This window comes from Uranotaenia lowii, chromosome 2, assembly GCF_029784155.1.
Source record: "Uranotaenia lowii strain MFRU-FL chromosome 2, ASM2978415v1, whole genome shotgun sequence".
Lineage (NCBI taxonomy): Eukaryota > Metazoa > Arthropoda > Insecta > Diptera > Culicidae > Uranotaenia > Uranotaenia lowii.
This window is the reverse complement of record NC_073692.1, coordinates 209,436,339-209,454,787: the sequence shown is the minus strand read 5'-3', so window position 1 is coordinate 209,454,787 and position 18,449 is coordinate 209,436,339. Positions and strand designations below refer to the sequence as shown.

Sequence of the window (18,449 nt, the reverse complement as noted above, 5' to 3'; positions counted from 1 at the left end):
TGAATTTTTGATGAAATTTTTGAAAATAGAATCATAAATAACCGTTAAAGACTTTTGAAGTTTGTTCACTGAATTACAGTTATTTTTTCAGGGACTCTGAATTTTTGTCCGCAACATTGGCGCTTTCCTACAGATTTAAAAAAGAAAGAATGTGTTTTTCGTCAATATTCAAATACAAATGTATCTAAATAATTAATGTTTCAACTTTTTGCTTACATTAGAGTGGTAAAGAAGCTAGCCTTTTTGAAAAATTAATTTATTAAATAAAATAATTAAAAATTCAAAAAAAATGCTGCTGTGAGATGTTTTATTTAACAACTTTATATCTGACTAAAGCGAAAAAATAACAACTTCACCACTAAATTTAAGTAGAAATGACTGTGATCATCATTATCCTCACGATTTTTTTGCTCTCATAATCCCTTTTCATGGATTTCGAATTTTAAAGTGGTAGTTGAAAAATACGAAATTATATAATCTCAGTTAAAAAAATCCAATATTACGTTTTTGACAACAAAAAATGTTGCACTTATGTACAACATAAAAGAACACAGTAAATACAAAAAAAATAAGAAAAAAGGTCAACAATTGGAATGATTGTGGGCAAAATGCAAGTAAAACTAACTTATTTATATCTATACTTGATCAAGTCAACGACATTCATTTTTGCTTAAGTATTGACTTTTTTCATGAACCTAAACAATATCTCGTAGGTAAATGTTGAAAAAAAAAATCAATTTAAAAATAAGGCTTCGTGGCCGCACGAACATGTCTCGAGGGCCGTACGCGGGCCATCCCTGGTTTAAGTCACACAAAATAAATTTTGAATAGAATATTTAAAATATCACTTAATTTGGTAAATTTTTGCATATTTAGATTTTCAAAATAATACGAAACACAGAATTTTAGACGAATTTCAATGGTAGCTGTTTTTTGAACATTTTGTCAATTTACAAATTTTCAGATTTTCTTGCACTTAAACTCCATTTTCACTGGATTTCGAGTATATTAACCCCGGATTTCCACGAAAAAATTTCTCTCACCAGAAAGGTAATTTCAAACCGAAATGAAAAGTAGTGAATTGGATGAGTTTTGAACGCTAAAAACATTTGACAACAAATACATGAAAACAATAGCCAAGCACGAAAATCCATCGAGTTAAGAACCGCGTTCTATTGGTGGAATCATTTTAAAAAACTTGAATTTTAGAAGAAATTTAAACAAAACGGCTTTTTTTTAGTTGTGGTTGTGGAATCAGCTCCCCATTAATGAGCACGTCCGATTAAAAAGCGTCCGTTTCACAATCGAGTACTGTATTTACAAGAATATTGAATGCCATTTTATATACTTAGAAGTACTTAGAAACACCTTAAAAGGTCATTATTCAACAAACGTTGTTTTGATAGAAGATGATGCTTACTATTGAGATTTTAATTCTGTGTTCTAATATGTTTTTTGAATATATTTTAAAATGATAATTGAATTAAGGAATTATTTTCAATGCAATTTTACTTAATGTTGTGAAAACCCTCCATCTCAAAGTTCAATCTTTTTAGAAAATATAAATTGACTGTGCAACAATACAAATGAGACAAACTTTGCTCCCGCGAATAGAAGGAATGAACTTTCCGCGAAGACCCACACGTTGGCGTTGTTCTCTTTATCGCTGTCGCCCAAGTCGACCCAAGCTGTCGACGATCTTCTTACGTGCCATTTTTCGTTGTGCCTGCGTTTGCGTTTGAGACTAAATATATGCTTGAAAACAAGTTTCCTAGGAATTTGCCGGGCAGTTTTTTTTTCGCTTCCACCCTTTGGGATCACTCGCACGGGAGACAAGTTCTAACTATTTATCTAGGAACAGGAATTGGGATACGATGCAGGGTCGGAGGATCACGAGGAGAATCCTCCGTGGCACTTGACAATGATATTAAGCCGAAGGCGAAGGGTAGAAAGGTCGAAACCCACGGAACCAAGTGCGCTGATTTAAGATTGTTTAAAACGGACTTGTCTGGCAGATGGCGTGTTGGGTTTATCCACAATGAACTAACTCAACCCGCTTTGAAAAACGCCCGAGCATTAACCCAGAGCTTAACCTAGAGCACGGATCGCATGAGTCAAATTGAAGTTAATTTCCATCCGCGTACGAAACGCCCAAAATTGATGCCTAATCATGCAACGTTCCCAGAGTTCAACGGCAGGTTTCCGGACGACCTGCCCGGAGGGCCACAAAGTGAGACATCGTCGAGTAATTCCTGCCTGACAGACTGCCTCAAAAGCTCAAGAACTGTTCATTCGGAGGAAAAGAAGACCAAAAAACCACCCAGCACTCAGAGAAGAAGATCGATCTCGATGTCACGATAGATGTCATTGATCTCCGATCTTACTGATCTGGCAATTCCCGGAGACCGAGAACCGGCGACAGCAACTAATGGCAAAGGCGAGATGTCTCCATGATTCCTGAACGTGTGCACCACCCATTCCTTTGACCTGTTCTCTCCCTCTGAGGTATCTTTGCCCGAGAGATCGAATAAAAAAAAAAATAGAGCATCAACAACCGATTGGAACTGATCACCGCAGAAGAGATCTAGGAGGAAAGTGGATCAAGATTCTTCTGGGCTCGCCCAAGAGGCGTGAGAAGCATTCTATTTGGAAGGGTTGCCTGAATTGGGGCTTCAGAGGGGAAACTGTCTTCCATAATCGCAAAACCGCAAAAGACAGAATCAAGCCAAACTAGAATCTAGAAACCTTTTGATCTTGTTTTTTTTTTCTTGCTGCTTGCTTCTTCTTCTAGAGATTCTGACTTAGATCAGGGATGGGGTTTCGACTTTTGGCCGAGCCAGGGCAAGTTTAGCTAAGGTGAATGGAGTTGACATTTTTTAACTGGCTGGAGACAAATGGTCGCTGACATTTGCCGTGGTGCCTCTCAATTCAGATTACTATTACAGAACAATAGCGTTGAACTGAGTTTTGACTTGAACGTGGACATACAATCATACTACAATCCATACTACGATTGTAGGAAGAAAAAAACTGTATTCTTGACAAAAAAAAAAACAACAATATGCCGTAATACATTTATTAATAACTAGCTGACCCGGTGTGCTTTGCTACACCTTTCAAAATCGAATGATATATTCAGAATTTTTTCATATTTTTATTGTTTTGTTGGCATTATTTAAATCAAGTTATAACATAATTTCTAAGCAACCGCTATAAAATGAGAGCTGCAGCTGGAGTTTCGGCTTGCAACACAAAAATAACTTAAACTCATATTTTGAATCCTGATCTATAAATGTGTGTCAAAGATCTGATAATTTTAATATGTTTCTTTTCCTAAAAAGGAGGGTCTCAAATTAATCGTACGCAAACAATCCAACTGATAAAATATGGTTGTTTTTACTTGATATGTTCTGGATTTATGCTTAAAAATCGATAAGAGAGCCCCCCCCCCCCCCCCTGTCCTTCCCTTCCCCCCTGCTGAATGAAGATCGTGATCTTAAATAATCATACCCATTTTTTTCGTTCCCAAAAATCTTCTTGTATCAAATATTGTTCCGTTGGCTGATAAGTTTTTAAGCTTTACAACAAAATTCACATGGAACCCCCTTCTTTCTTCCCCTCTCTATACTGTAAGGCGTAAGGGTCTATAACAAACATATCTCGTAACCAAGTACCTTTCCATGCCATATTTGTTTCCATTTGTAGGCTTCGTTAGCATAAATTGAGAACTTAGGCTAACAAAATTGTATTGGGCTCACCTCCCTCCTCCTATGTACCTACTTACTGGAAGGAGGATGGTGTGTCAGATAATCATAGAACCATACCAAAATGATTTTCCATGTTAAGTTTTGCCTATTTCTCGGATATTGTAAAAAAAAGGTTAAATGCAAGCTTTCCTCTTCCCTTCCTTTATTGCCAATTCTATCATCCCACTGCAAGAAAGAAATTGTTTGGCATAATAAAATTTCTCGTATTGAAAAACCATCCTATACCAAATTTGGTTTTACTTGCGTTGTAAATTCTTGAGTTATGCATAAACTTGAAAGAAAGTAGGTACCATCCCCCTTCCGTTCTCCCCATTGAATGGAAGGGTGAGAATCTAATATTCATAATAGTATTTTTTGTACTCAAATACTTTTTGATACCAGATTTTATTTCATTTGCTGTATTAGTTCTCGAGTTATGAAAAAAAATTGTATGGAAACCTTCTTTTCCCCCTTTATATCTTTCCGCTGAAAAAATGTGGGGCTTCAAATAATAGATACATTTCTCGTATCCAAATAACCTCACATGCCAAATATGGTTCAATTTGCTAGATCAGCTCTCCAGTTATATTGAAAATGTAAGGGTGACCTCTTCTCCCCCTTTTCACCCACCCTTTTGAAGGAGTGAGGGATACCAAATATCCATAGGAACATTTCTCTTGCCCAAATATCGTTCCATGCCTAATTTGGTTCCATTTGCTGTTGTAGTTCTTGAGTTATGCAATAAAAAAATGTATGAAACTTCCCCCCTTTCCTTTCTCCCCGCTGGAAGGAAGAAGGGGTGTCAAACAATCATTAGAACATTTCACGTTCCCAAATATCCGCTCATGCTAAATTTGGTTCCATTTGCTTAAGTAGTTTTTGAGTTATTTAAAAAATTAAAAAGAGAGCCCTCCCCCCTTTATATGTTTCTACTGGTAAGAGGGAGTGGACTCAAATAATCGTTGACATATTTTTTGTATCCAAATACCTTCCCATGCCAAATTTGGTTCCATTTGCTCTATTAGTTTTTGAGTTATGTAAAAAATATGAAACAGGCCCCTCCCCCTTTCAACTGCAAAGAGGGAGGGGTCTCAAATAATCATTGAAATGTTTTTCGTATCCAAATACCTTCACATGCCAAATTTGGATCCAATATCTTGATTAGTTCTCGAGTTATATGAAAAATTGTAAGGTAGCCCCCCTCCCCCCTTCCTATCACGCCACTGAAAGGAGGGAGGGGTATTCAAAGAAATATTCCTCGTTCCCAAATACCACCCCATGCCAAATATGATACCATTTGCTTGATGGGTTCTCGAGTTATGCAAAAAATTGTCTTTTGTTTGGGAGGCCCCTCCCCCCCTTCATGAGAGAGGGAGGGGTCTCAAACCACAATAGGAACCTTCCCCTGCTTCCAATACCCCCACCTGCCAAGTTTCACGCTAATCGGTTCAGTAGTTTCTGAGTCTATAGGGAACAGACAGACAGACAGACAGACAGACAGACAGACAGAAATTCATTTTTATATATATAGATTTATAAATCAGAAAAATTAGAATCGTTTCAATAACAAATGTTTTGCAAACCGCTTGTCATAGGGAAGGATAAATTTCATCAACAATGCTATGAGCTTTGAATTCCTTTGAGTTTTTGTAGGTGAACTACCTATCAATGCAAAAATTTTTAATTGTTGTAAGCGTAAGTATTTAATCGTCGAAACAACTTGCGGTTTTTTTAGTTTGGGGTTTTCAGTGTGATTTTGTTATTTTCAAAGGAAAGTTTTAATTAAATATCAATGAGAGGAACATGCTCTTTTATGCCCCATGTAAGCGAATCGCCAATTTGCCGTGTATTCCGTGATCATTTTGAGTAAAAAACGAGTGAACTCTTTGAAGAAAAGTGTTTTTTTTACAAATTTCAATGATTTTTCTTTATTTATAATCACTGAACTGCTTCAAAAGCATAATTTTTTAAAACCTCATCAAAGGCCACAGAACTGAACTGTTCTGCTGATTCGCGCCGGTGTGTAGGTATTCAATACGCGCCGTAGAGTCAAACACACCCAAAAACAGCCGAAAACCTAAAACACACCAACACTAAAAGACATTTTGACTGAAAAGAAAATTTAAAATGGACTAAATGAAATTAAAAAAAAATCATAGTTGATAAATTTGTGCTGAATTATTCCTGGGAAGTTGTTTTTACACTTTTATATCACTCTCATTGAATAGGCCGTTTTAAAAAAATCATGCTATTTTCAGCATTTTATGGGAGGCGCGTTATATCGAGCGCATGGGCCTTGATAAAACATACCCATAAAAAGCATATTTGAGCGAATTTTTGTGATTTTATTGACATGAATTCTAGTTTAGATTATTCTCTACCGATGTATCGTAACATATGTTCTTATCCATTTTTTCTTCGTGATTTGAAATAAACGTCAATATGAAGAAACAAACAAATTGTAAAATTTTCACGAATCAGAGATATTTCAATGAAAAAAAAAATACTTGCCATGGCAATGCACAGCATTTAAAACAAATTGCTAGTATTTTACTAGCTTAATATGTTACAGTTTCTTGAAAACACGAGTGGCTGGTATTAGCCACATGGGGCGTTATATGAACTTTCCCCCTAATGTTATATTGGTGTCAGTTAATAGTTTCTCTGAAAATAGCTTCATTTTAGAAACAGAAAGAAACCGGTTCAGGCGACAAAATGAGACTGAAACGGAATAATAATATTGGAATATTTTTTTTTTTCAAAGAATATCAGACATAATCTTACATGAAACTTGAATAGAATTTCATGGAAACTATTTTCAAGTTTCGACTACACAAGGCAAAAAAATCCCCTTAAAATTCTCTTTAATGTCCTATTTTGTTATGAAATATTTGAAAAAAATCACGAATTAAAAAAAGCTCTGGTCATTTTTTCTTATTTCATTTGAATGAATAATAAAACTTTAAAAAGGGCCTTCGATTTGTTAAAAAAAATTATTCCATGCTCAAATCAAATACGCTAAATCAACCAAACTCCCGAGAAAATTCAAAGATTTTAACCATCAATGAAAATAAATTGAATTTTCAAACGTCATATTAGAATTGATTGAACTTTTGCGATTCAACCCTGAATCTTGCAATCTCGATCCCAGTTCAAGTTTAAGTTTGAAGTTTGCCTCCTGGTAAAACTACAAGAATAATGTTTTTTACAGGATAATACTACTTCTTTATCCGCAAATACTGGCCGTGAAAATGAATTTCTTAAATTAAATCATGTGGATATTTTTTTTTCTAAAACAAAAATGACTGACTTAAGCTAAAAACTTGAAATTTTGAAATTGATATAACAATCAACATAATAAGTCTGCGGTCTCTGTAATTTCCTATGTGAATTTTGAACTATAAATCTGTATCTGAAATCTGAACCTGAATATTAATTCAGGTTCAGAATTCAGATACAGGATTGATATTCAAAATTCAGACTAAGTCAATAAACACGCTTAAATTTCCAAGATGACTAATTATGAAATTTGAATTTTGGATCTTTTTCCGAGTTTAATCAATACGATTTCTGAAATGTTTGAAAACAATTTCTGAATTGAGATTCCATATCAATATTTCGATATGAGCCAAGAATTGAAATTTTCTACAGAGCTCTCAATCATTAATCTAGTATTTTATATGTCATGTCTTGGGTTTCAATCTAAATTCATTATCTTTTTATTTTATTTTAATCTAAATTTAAATATGAATTTCGAATGATGAATCTTATGTTGAGAATTCAATTCTGGATCGCCATTTTGAAGTTTTGAATAATGTTTGATAACTTCGGATCTGAATGTGAAAAAAAAACTCAGGATTATTTCTGAAGCTATGGGCATTTAGAGCCCGGGCACTTCATATTTCGGTGATAATTATATTTATAGAGTTCGGGTGTGCAAAATTTTGCATCTTTGTGTTGGTTGTTAAAAGGACTTTCTTGCCTTTTTTCCAGATGTCTAAGTTGACGTGTTTTAAAAAAATTTACGTTGAAAAAAGAACATGGTACAAATATTTTTGCTCAATCACCTCGGAAATCATTAATTATTACCTCAAGGACTGTTGGTTTTTTCTGAATTTCTTTTTTGGCCCAAATTTATAGAATGCTCACGTTTTTCGATCAAACGAATAGTTTCTGAAATACACGCGTTTGTATTTGCCTGGATTTCAAATGATCAGTGCTTAAATATTGTGTTTTTTTCATATTCAGGTATCGTATCAGAAGAGGGTTGGCTTAATAGCGGCACGTTATCCAAACATACGGGAAATGGTGCCTGGAGAATGAAATTCAAAACCAAATTTGAATAACAACTTCAAAACACCTTGTCAATTCTTTATTCTAATGATGATGCGAACTGGAAGTCAAGAACCCTTTGTTATTTTGCAAAACAAGTAAGGTATTTATTTCAATTTCTAACTTTCGAAAACAAGTCCTGGAAGTTGCCAATTTTTTTTAAGAAACTTTAAAAAATTAGGCCGGCACAAATTTTAAATCCTTCTTTTGTCACTCGGAGGGGGGGGGGGGGGGAGAGGATTATAAAAAATAATGCAAAAAACTGATCAACTTGAATAAATTGCACGAAATCTTGTATGCACGAAATTTTTATCGAAAAATTCAATTAAATCAAGAACACAAATGGTGATAGAATTCTCATCTTCCTCAATTTGTTTTTTGCTCTTGTAATCTTTCATATATTTGATATTTTTTTTCGAAATTTTCATCAAATACTTAAAACTTCCTTTATTCCCCCCTTCGGGATTTGTGGAAATTTCGAAGGGGGAGCGGGAGGGGGGGGGTGGTGGATTAACACAAGAAGAAATTGATATTTGTTCCGGCCTTAGGGATTTGAAGATTTCTTATTAAAGAAAAACTTTTTAAATTTGCTTAAATTAGAAAGTAGTAAGCTGATTTTTTGAATTTTATCTTGAAAATGAAGTACAAAGTCTTTGGCCACTAAAAATTTTCATCGAAAATTTGTTTCCTAATTAAAATCCTGTGATATTGAATAATAAATAAAATAGGTTTCACAAATATCAAAATTAAAATTTATATTCGTGATTCCTTTTGGTTTGGGTTCCTAACTGACTATGATTGATTATAAAATTTTAAATATGAATCCAGAATCAAAATGTAACTGCAATCGCTTGTAATTTGAATGCCTCATGAAATTCTCACATTCATATTTTTATCTTGATTATAAAACTTAACTTCGATCTGAATCTGAACTTTTGATTTTGAAGCCGAATCTGAGTACTGCCTTTTGAACATGAGTTCAAAATACGAATTTCGAATTTGAACACGATTTTTGAAACTTAGTTTTAGATACTTATTCTTACTTATTATGAGCCAAAAAGAAATTTGGATCGGAATTTCAAACAGAAATCTCTTATATGAATTCTGAATTTTGTGAATCTGAATGAAAATTGCGAATGATGAAACGTTTTAGATTTTCCTATTCGGGATCGCCATTATGAAGCTTATGAAATAAAAGTGAAAATTTCAAATAATGAAAATCGTTTGAAATATTTTCTTTTCATATTCCGAAATTATGAGTTTACTTTCAAATATAGAAGTTTGAAATGCAAAACCAAGATTTAGATCAGGATTTTCATCCCAATGATGATCCAAACTGAAGTTCAGTAACAAAAAACTTAATATGGAATTCGAATTTTCATAACAGACATCGAATTTTAAAGTTTATAAGCAGGTTGAGAACCACAAAATCTGGAATTTTTAAAACCTCAGCTTTCCAGTTATTTTTTCTGCAAGTATTTAAGCCGTGCAAATCCGGAACATTTTCTTATATCTGCCAATACCAAAATTAAAAAAAAAATCATGAAACATAACACTTGATTTTGATTTATCGAAATAGAACAAAATAATTTTAAATCTTATTTTAAGCTGTCAAATTTGATTTTGATAAAATTTACTAAAAAAACTTAAACGCAAATGCTTAATTTTAATGACTCAATTGATTTTTTTTATTTTGCAAATAGAGTGCAAAAACTCGGGCAAAATCTGGGCGACTTGGTAAGCGTAGTCTTATCTCATTAAAATTCGTTATTCGTGACTAAATGTCTATCAACTGGTTAGATTTTGTTTTTTTTTCAAAAACTGAAGTAGAATTATTGAGCTTGTAATTTAAAGTTTAAAGAAGAACATTGTGCTTGGCATTTTTGGACCATCATGGGGGGTTTCACTCCCACCTGCTGTTCCTACGGCCATGTGTCAGATATTGTTTACCTACAACACTTTAGTTTTCCGATATTTCAAGTGTCAGAAAAAAAATCGAAAAAATATGCTCCGAAATCAGCAAAGATCAGCAACAAAATGCTAGAAAAAATCAATTTATGTTCATGAAAATTCGTCAAAAGTTCTGTGTTTCGAATTTTGAAAATCTAAAAATGCAAAAATGTGCCACATTACGTCAACTTTTCAATCCTCTTATTAGGCGGGCTTTAAACAATTTTGACGATTTATTGATTGAAAAGTACGGCTTTTACACCACTTTTTTGTGGTCATGATCTTAACAAATTTCATAAAAATTTATCCTTATGTGCAACGTATAACTTCCAACTTCAGCTTTCTTGAACACAAAGTTAATTTTTTTAGAGCATTTTGTAGCTGATCTATAGTCTTTTTCGTGAAGCATATTTTTTCGGATTTCTTGGACTTTTAAAAACGGAAAACTGAAGTGTTGTAGAGCTGAATATTGTCTGATAAACATATTTGAGTATGTAACGACGAGGTGTTTAAAACTATAAATCTCGGTTGGGAACCAAGAGAGATTATTGGTTTTAGTCAGGAGTGTCAAATTTACACCCTAGGGACTGTAACGGGTAAAAATTTCAGAGACGGATGAGCGTTAAGCGCATCACATGTATCTAGCAGTGTTGTTCGTGTTAAATAAACATATGGTTCAGTTTTTTTTTTTACATAAAACACAATTTAGAAATGAAATTGGCGATTCAATCTGGCCAGCTTGTACTGCCACTTAGTCAATAGGCATCAATGAATGTTTCTTAAAACTTTTTTTAAATGATATCTCACGCAACTTTCTAATAAATAAGGCTATAATCATTTAGTATCCGGACACTTTATTTCGGTGATAGCTACGTTAATAGAGCTCGGTTATGCAAAACTTTAGCAGCGTTGTGTTGGTTATAGAAAGGACTATCTTGCCTATTTTTGATAGATTTTTAAGTTAACGTGTGTTAGAGATATTTACGAAGCAAAAAGACATGGTAAAAATAATTTTGCACAAATTTGCTCCTTTTACGCATTTTGCGCCTCGAAAATTTTTCATTGTTGACTTGAAAGTTCATGAACTGTTGATTTTTTCTGATTTTTTTTTCGGACCAAATGGTTAAGAAGTATAAGAAGCCACTCTAGGGATCCACACGAAGTTCAAATCAAGCCTAGGAATGGAACTCTTGATCTTAAATATGGTTAAAAGTCCATGGTTATTGGGGATAACTGAATGGAAAATCCTTAAATAATGCAAAAAATCCATTTCCGGCAGGTAAAAATTGTTTCCTGACTAGTACACACCAAGTAAATAACTAATAATGATCAGTTCCAAAGATCGCAATCTGTGCATCCGGTTTTTACACAATATGACAGATGTGTTCTGAAGAACAATAAAAATTATGTTAAAACCGGATTTAAGAGATCAAATTCTTCGAGATGCCTACTCATGAAAAGGTTCCAGCCAGATTCCAATTGCTTTTTCCAGGTGAGTTTGTGTAAAATATGATGATTTTTCAAAGGTTTTGCTTCTGTGGTAAAATAAATAAATCAATACATGACTGAAAAAAGTGTGCAATGCATAAAAAGAGATTTTATAAAAAAGTTAGAGTATTTCTTGAAATCATTGATAAATATTTTTTTTTAGATTTTTACATTAAATGTCATATTAACACCTTCATTTCCTCCATAGAAAGTTTTTCGATCAGATGAATAGTTTTTAAAATACACACATTTGTAACTGCCCGGATACTAAATGATCATAGCCTTACAGGAACATATTGTGTCGGTTGAAATTTCAAAATACCTGCGGTATATTGGATGAGTTCTGAAATCTTCTCTAATAGAAATTACAAAATAAAAAAACGGTTGATTCAAATGAATTTTCTCGAAATTCATCCTAATAGCAACGGAACTTGCTTATCCATTTGAGCCCATAAACAATTCAAGCTGCTACACTTCTCGGGGTAGTATGTAGATAGATAGTGGCGAAGCGTAAATGAGAAAACTTGTTCACCATCTGATGAGCAGCAATTTTCCTGCACAACACAGACTCCGATGCCGAGCGATTGCCCATCAGCGTTTGATAGATGCTATTCAGAGCGAGCGAGTGTCCGTTTGGTCCATACGGTTGCAATTTTTGCTGCACTGCCCCACGGCTACCGATCTTACCCGATGCCAGTATAATCAGCACTTTCTGACTTGGAGTTGGCTCAAGTTGGCGAGGGCAGAAGTTGGTAGTAGATGATGGCTGTTAAGGTTATGTTTTTTCCTCTGCCTAATTCCATACAACTTGGACGTTTCGTTCGATGTTCTTCTGCTGCTGCTGCTGCTGCTGCAGGACCCACAAGTGGAAATTATCTGCTGCTGCCGCCTGAGCTTAGCGGTGTCCAATGATTAGAGCCAGAAGTGCACACCTGAGCCTGATGGACGGACAAGCAACTTCTTGTAGGCCTACCGGGGTAATATCGAGAGAGAAGATTTGACCTTTCTCCGACCGAACGTCATCGGCCTTCTGGATGCTGGATGTTCGTTTTTGTTGTTCCTCCAGAATCGATTCAATCATCTTTGCCGCAGGTCGTACATTGCGTGGTAGACTAAAGCTGCGGTTTCTCCGCAACTCGATTCAAGTGGCCTCCTGTACGATCTATGGGCCCAAACTAAGATTAATCGCAATTGCTTCGTTTATAGCTGATGGCGTAAAAAATAAATGGCTAATAGGCGGGAACGGTGATTGGGCTGCCGATTCCAATGTTGCTATACCTTTAGACCCCCAGCAATAGCTATTCCTTCAACCCGAAGTCCATCGAGATGGTGCTAACTTTGAACGGGAGTCCTCGGCTCATCTAGTGGAATCAAAATAGGGTTTAGCAAAAGCGCAGGGTAACGCCACCTTCCAATAAGAATCACGGCTGATGGTGATGATTATGCGAAACGCAATCATTTTTGCCGATGATACCTCCTTTTTTGTCCCTCTTCGACCCCACCACGAAGATATAAACGTCAATTGGGGGGCATTTTGTTATTGTCCGAGCAAGACCTTAGTCAAGAATTCCATTCAAACGTAGCGAAAGCGGGCGATTCGATCGATGATGAAAACTGATGCTGCCCAGCTACAATGAGATAGAAAGAGCCACCGGAGGCAGGTATGGGTATCATTCATAAAAATGAATGTAGAATAAATGAAGCAAAAGGAGAAAAGGTTCATCGTTTGGTGTAAAATCAGCTTCAATGGAATGAGTATTGTGTTGCTAAACGATCATGAGTTTTGCCCCCTGGAAGCGATTTAATGGATTTATTGGCATCGGTCATAGATGATCCCTGTGTTTTTCTATGACCAATTTGCTTCAAATGTTTTATTGGTCCTCATAAATCCGAGTATGACTCATAATTTTGAAAATATCTTGGAGGAATTGTGCTGCTTGTTCAGACTCTGACGCAACTGAAAACAAGTTTGTATTTTGGATTTTTTTATGTTTTTTTTGGGTTATGATTAAAATAAAGTTTATTCCAGGAGCTTTCCTAATTTTATATTCAAAAGTGATTATTTATTTAAATAAGTTTAAATTTGTAATAAGAAAAATTAGTTACCAAAATATCCAAATAAATCAACCGAATAATATCATTGCCATTTTCGAATCTATGAAATTGAAATTTGGAATGTTGATAGGATATTATACACACATTAGTTAAAGAGTTTAGGCCTGCACGGAAAGGGTATTTCGGTTTTACTAATATCAAATGTTCTGAAGCATCATAACAAGTAGTTTTTTTTGCGTAAGCGAAAAGTATTTGCGATAAACGATATAGTTTAGTCCAGGCCCGTTCGAAGGACTCATCCATGACAGACACACAAGGAATTGATGTCTGAAACTTTTTTCTTACTTATAATCAACACAAAAACTCGAAAAAAAAATTAACTGATACGATTCAAAAACATCTGAATCAAAGTTTCAAATCAATGCTTTTTTGGATAAAGCTTTAGGATAAACTCTCTTAAATGACGTTCCATATTTTGCTTAAAAAAAGTTTTTAGCAGCCTGAATGGTTTGCAAGTTCAAAAACAATATTTGTGGAACACCATAAAACAAATGCGAAATAAATTTTTGAATTAAATAAAAAAATGAATATTCGTAAAAAATCAGTTCACGGAAATATGTATAAAACTTAAAAAACAACAATTTGAAAGAAATTGAATCCGAATTCGTGTATAAATTTCAGATCAGGTAAGTTATTAAACATGATTAAAAATTGTTTAGCAAAATGATAATAATTGTAGTTAATCATCTTGAATAACATTTATTTTCCTTATTTTCAATCGAAAGATTGATTGAAAAATTCCACATAAATTTTTTGAATCTGAAAAAATAATTTTACCACGATTTGAAAAGTAATTTTTTTTATTTGGTTATGTATATAACATTTTGAACTTTAGAAATTTTATTCAAAACATAAAATATTAATGATTGAATCTTATATTTTAAAGTTAAAAAAAACTATACATACTATAAATGTCGGTATTTTTTTTTTTGATAATCAAAACTAAATCTGAAGATGAAAAAGATATGTTTTTATCACTTTACAAGAAAATTTTCTCAATAAAATCGTCTTATCATTTAAAAAAATATTTTAGAATTTAATTTATAACTGAAGGGAACAGTATTTTTGGTGCCTATGTTTGACTGATTGGATTGAAAGATTTTGGCTTTCTAAATGCAAATCTTTGTCTGACTTTCCCTTCACATCTAGTTGATATTGGAATGAGAGGAGATGACATGGAGTTATGAAGTTTTCAAATATATTAGAATTGAGTGAAATCAATTATTGATAACTGAAGAACTAACAATTCTACATAAAAAATTAAAACTGTTTCTGAATTTCTTTTCTTGATCAAGGAATAAGTTTTCGTTTAGGTATTCAATTTCAGAGATACAATAATTTAGAAAAGAATATTTTTATCGATTTTCATAATTCGGAAGGATATCATTACAAGAAATTCTAACATTAGTGGGGAATTAAAAAAAAAAAGGTTTCATTCAATAGAAGAAATTTGTTGCCACTTGCAAAACAATTTGATTTTTGTTTAAAAACAATCTTAAACTAAATTGGGTTGAAAATTTCTTCAAAAACTCATTTATATTTCCGTTTTTTACAGAATTGTTTTTTTTTTGTTTCGATTATAGTCGTTTTACCATCTTTATGGCATTCGCGACTTTATCAACGTTGCAGTTGGCGGATCGTTATTGAAGAACTTATCCGGTACAACTGTGTTCGATGTTTACTCTTGGGCTCGATCTCGCAGACATCGGCTCAGGAAGCAACTGACTTGCCGACTGAGCTATATCACAAGCCCCAATTTACAGAATTGTGAAAAAACCCAATTAAAAGAATTTATAAATTTTTTCGTAGAAGTCGAAATTGAAATGTAAAATTTTGTCTTTGTGTAATTAATTCAAACCATTTCAAGTGTGGATTTGAGCAAATGCTGTTTCTGATATGAATTTTTTTTCAAAAAAATAATTTAGAAAGCTGAAATTATTTTCTTGAAGCCTGAAATTAATAAAGAAATAAACGATTTGTTTTTTAATCAAAGTGATTTGTAATAAAGTAATGAATACTGGGGGGGGAGTGGAATACTGGGAATATTGAACTTAAAATGGTTGGTTTCAAATTCTGATCTTGTTTGGTTATACTTGTTAACAAAAACCCGAAACTCACTTTGAGCAATGAAAAAAATAAAATAAGTATCTGCCAGTTTGATTTCTATGTTTTCATTATTTTTTTCACTTTTAACAACTTTCTCCTAAACTTAGAATCTTGAAAATAAAAGACTCAAAAATGTTTAGAGTGTTTCAAAGATATTATAGCGAATTTAGAAAGAATTCTAACTTAGGGTTGAAAAATTGAATAAATTTCCTATGATCTAAATAATAAAGGCCTACTGCTACATTTTAATGATTTATACAAGATAGAGCCATAGTCATTAAAAGAAAATTCTTTCAAATGCCCAACTTTCAAGCGATTGATAGTTTAATTGTTAATTAGTTGAGCTGATTGGTTTTGCTTTTTTGCGTTTTTTCTACTTTAACCACGAACTGCGCACTATTTTTCCTGTGTATCTTTTGTAAGAATTATGTCTATTTTTTACTGAATGAATTTAAATCCTGTATGTGCTTTTTTGTTTTCAACTATCTTTAACAATAACATTTAGTCGTTTATGTAAACGTTGTTTTCTTCCAAAATTTGTTTTTTTTAATCAGTTCCAAAAGGAAATACATAAACATAAATTTTGTTACGTTACATATTGTGTAAAATTGTTGTTGTTAAGTTAAAAAATCCAGTTGATGTTTCTTCTTTAAATTGATTTTCCGTTCATCATTTTATAGCTTTTGAATCATAATTTGGCCTTTCATTCCAATTGTGTTTGTGATTGGAACATTAGGTTTCAAGAAAGTTGAAAATAAGGCCACCCTATTTTATACTTCATCTAAAAAAAATTATAAATTCTTAAAAGCACATCACTAGAATCGGTATGAAATAACCTTTTTGATTGCGAAAATATTACGTTTATATACTCAAAAGTTTAATAAATCTTAAAAAATCAGCAAATTGACAAATAGTTGACAAAAATTCGTCTTAAATTTATGTGGTTTATATTTTGACAATCTAAAAATGTAAAAATGTGTCAAATTACGTCAAAATTTTAATCCTCTTTTCAAAATTTATCTGGTGTGACCTACACAATTTTGACGGTTAATTGATTGAAAAACACGGATTTACACCACTTTCATACATTTTTTGTAGTCTTAATCTTAAAAAATTTCAAAAAAATGTATCCTTATGTGCAACGTACAGCTACTAACTTCAACTTTCTTGGGCACTTAGTGACACTAAGTTTTTTTTCAAGCATTCCGTAGCTGATCTACAATCTTTTTTTTCCGAAGCCTGTTTTTCCGTTTTTTTTATTCTTAGACTTTGAATTACGGAAAACTGAAGCTGAATATTGTCTTAAAATATATTTGAGTTACATTTCAAAGATTCCAAAACTATAAATGTTGTAAAAATCGGTTGCGTAACCAGAGAGCTATAGCGGTTTAAGCGAGAAGTGTTAAATTGACACTCAAGGTCTAATTAGGGTTTTTTCCTTGGCTTTCAGGGTGCGCCCATGAAATGTAATGATGCAACATAACAAATTTTAAGAATTCATTGAGGGTCGGCGAAGATTTTTTTTCTTTTGATGCACTAGAATAAAGTTACAAGCCGCCAAACTTCCAATAGCACCATATTAATACTCAAGAGCGGAAAAGGGGTTAAGGATAAAATTAAATAAAATTGCTTTGAATATCAATCCCACTGACTCAAGAAGCTTCAAAGCGGTTTAATTTTTAAACAAATCTGTATGTTTTCATGAGTGTTTGAACTAGAGATGTACCGAATAGGGGTATTCAACGAACGGCCGAATACCGAATATTGACCTTTTCAACTATTCGGCTAATGTCAATTATTTCCAACCAGATGTATCATATCTGTTTCAAGTGGAGAGCTCTTTGATTTTCAAAATGTCACCATAAGCTGAAAAGACATCAGATGATTTGTCGCTTCTAGGACGTTTATCACAAAAGAGATTGGATTCCAGTGAAAACTGGAACAAAGCATGTCAAAACAGGTGTTAAGCTATTTGAAATTGCTTTTATTTATATCGAACAAGATGAATGTCTAATTTTTCCTAGATGTCGTCAAAATAGTTGCCAAAAAGAACGATGACCTTCAAACTTAGGCATACAAAACTTTTTACGACACGTATCCACATGGTCGTTTTTGAACGATTTTTTGAAAAACTTGTAAAAAAGGGAAAATCTAAACAGCATTTAGGCATTATTCTCGAACATACAAGATGAAAAAGAAATAAAATTACTTGAGATTTAAAGCTTTCATCGAATTACAACAGCAGTGTTCAAATCGTATCTAACGAATAAATTTACTCTAAAAAATCGTTTTCTAACAGAAAATTTTCAAACAGACACTACACACCAAAAAATTATGAAAATTATAGGAGCCAGAAACGCTTAAAGCTTTAATTTCATTTGATTTATTTTGGAAATGATCTAATTGTACATCTTTTCACATCTATAACTCACGTGCGTTGCAATACATCAGGGCATGAACGTGAAAATTAAATCTCAAACTCAAATTTTCACCTTAAACGATGTAAAATTATGTGCGTTTGAACGCATTCTTAGAGTCATAGCTATAAGTGTGTAAGAATTGATGTACTAGAAGAAGTAAACAAAACAAGCAGTCGGATTCGGAAATCGAACAAGTTTTTCTGCAGTTAGAGTATCAGAAAGTACGGAATCGCCGTGTACAAAAACCATTGACCGTTCGATGCTGGTGCTGGAATCTAAAGTTGGTGGACAG

At 33.3% G+C, this 18,449-nt stretch overlaps 1 protein-coding gene across 4 annotated transcripts in view; it reads right to left on the bottom strand.

Annotated features, from left to right (window-relative positions):
- The window catches only part of LOC129747952 (homeobox protein 5), a 338,407-nt gene that overhangs the window by 91,087 nt on the left and 228,871 nt on the right, over nt 1-18,449 (bottom strand). The gene's annotated exons all lie outside the window — the stretch shown is intronic.